The sequence below is a fragment of the Otolemur garnettii genome, unplaced genomic scaffold (genome assembly GCF_000181295.1).
Source record: "Otolemur garnettii isolate 467f Iridium unplaced genomic scaffold, OtoGar3 scaffold00082, whole genome shotgun sequence".
In the NCBI taxonomy this organism is placed as follows: Eukaryota; Metazoa; Chordata; class Mammalia; order Primates; family Galagidae; genus Otolemur; species Otolemur garnettii.
Window position 1 is genome coordinate 5,724,338 of NW_003852477.1, and position 2,315 is coordinate 5,726,652.

Here is a 2,315-nt window from a genome sequence, read left to right on the forward strand (position 1 = left end):
GTGACAGCTTAAGGCTGTGTCTCAAAAAAATAAATAAAATAAAAATAAACCATGTATAAAGTATTTTGTATCATTTCATATGCCTTATTTATTTAAAAATAAATAAAATAAAAATAAACCATGTATAAAGTATTTTGTATCATTTCATATGCCTTATTTATAAAGTCACCATTAATGAATTTGGGGTAAGTCATCTTAAGACTCCATAAAGATCAATCATATTCTATCCCTATGGTTGTATGTAAAGTGTTCAGTGCCAGGCCAGCGCCTGTGGCTCAGTGAGTAGGGTGCTAGCCCCATATACTGAGGGTGGCAGGTTGAAACCGGCCCCAGCCAAACTGCAAGAAAAAAAATAACCAGGCGTTGCGGCGGGTGCCTGTAGTCCCAGCTACTCGGGAGGCTGAGGCAAGAGAATCACCTAAGCCCAGGAGTTGGGTTGCTGTGAGCTGTGACTCCACAGCTCTCTACCAAGGGCCACATAGTGAGATTCAGTCTCTAAAAAAAAAAAAAAAACAGTTCAGTGCCTCACCAGAGGGTCTCATTCGTTACAATATCGTGAATTATCGTTAATTATTGACTGGCATGGGATCTGCTTTGTGGATTGTCTGTCCTAACTCAGAGATTCCTCCTTTTGTTACCTAGCTAGATCCCAAATAAGGCTGAAGAGTGGAAGGTAGCAGAGTCCAATGCAGGAAAGGACACAAGTATATGTTAAAGACGTGTGTATTTGTATCCATCGTATATGTGATAGTCTATCTAAGATTGTCTGTATGCATAACTGATGGACAAACCCACCCAAAATATGTGGATTTTAATTGTTCTGCTTCTCTTCTGTAAACAAAAGACAGATGAAATGTGGGTTTGGGAATAATAATTCACCAAAAGTAGTGAGAAAGTAAGAAGTAGAGCAAAAAATTCCATGAAAAGAAGAAAAAAATAGAGCAAAAAATGAAGAGTTATAGTGGCATAGAAGTTGGTGAATTTGAAATTTGTTTTACAAAAACAAAAGAGATGATTTAAGATCAATTGCCCACTATAATAGAAGGTGAAATAGATTGGCTATAATAGAAGGCGAAATAGATTGCTGTCAGCACTCATTGGAAGAGAGATTCTCAGCTGTGTATCTACTGGGATACAGCACATAAAACTTCGCCTTATACCTGCAAGAGCAGTGGTTCTCAACCTTCCTAATGCCACAACCCTTTAATACAGTTCCTCATGTTATGGTGACCCCCAACCATAAAATTATTTTCGTTGCTACTTAATTGTGTACAGGTGAACAGAAGGTCAGGAGTGACTGGCCTGACAGGTATAGAAAGAAGTGGGATTGACTCAGTGCCTGTAGCTCAAGCGGCTAAGGCTCTAGCCTCAAACACCTGAGCTGGCAGGTTTGAATCCAGCCCAGGCCTGCCAAAACAGTAATGACAACTACAACCAAAAAATAGCCATGTGTTGTGGCGGGCGCCTCTAGTCCCAGCTACTTGGGAGACTGAGGCAAGAGAATCGCTTAAGCCCAGGAGTTAGAGGTTGCTATGAGCTGTGATGCCATAGCACTCTACCTATGGAGACAGCTTGAGGCTCTCTCTCTCAAAAAAAAAAGTGGGGTTGAGTTTAACTATAGGCAGTTAAACTATAGCAGTTAAAAGTGGGATTGAGTTTAACTATAGGCAGTTAAACTATAACAGTTAAAAATAACTGTTGGACTATTGCTCAAGCTAAAGGACTCAAGAATAATGTATTAGACAGCCAGGCACAGTTGCTCACTCCTTCAATCCTAGCACTCCACAAGGCCAAGGCAGAAGGATCACTTGAGCTAAGGAGTTCAAGACCAGCCTGAGCAAGAGCAAGACCCTGTCTCTACTAAAAATAAAAAAATTAGGTAGGTATTGTGGCATGCATGTGTAGTCCCAGCTACTCAGAAGGCTGAAGCAAGAAGATTCCTTGAAATTAGGAGTTTGAGGTTGCTGTGAACTAGCCTGAGGCCATAGCACTCTAGTCTGATAGAGCGAGACTGTCTTTTTTTTTTCCTTTTATTAAGTCAAATATACATAGATCGTGAATACATTTATGCCTGTATGGGATTCCATGTGTTGATTCTTTGTACAAATCGGAGTGCTTACATCCAGCCAACCAATCAACATAGCTTTTACCTCATTTACTTAATCATTGTGTTAAGACATTTGTGTTCTGGCTTGGTGCCTGTGGCTCAAGCAGCTAAGGCGCCTGCCACATACACCTAACGTGGCGGGTTCGAATCCCCAGCCCGGGCCCGCCAAACAACAATGATGGCTGCAACAAAAAAATGGCCGGGCGCT

General features: G+C 41.2%; 1 protein-coding gene across 1 annotated transcript in view; it reads left to right on the forward strand.

The window, feature by feature from the left end:
• TCAIM (T cell activation inhibitor, mitochondrial) overlaps positions 1-2,315 on the forward strand; it is a 55,466-nt gene that overhangs the window by 18,214 nt on the left and 34,937 nt on the right. The gene's annotated exons all lie outside the window — the stretch shown is intronic.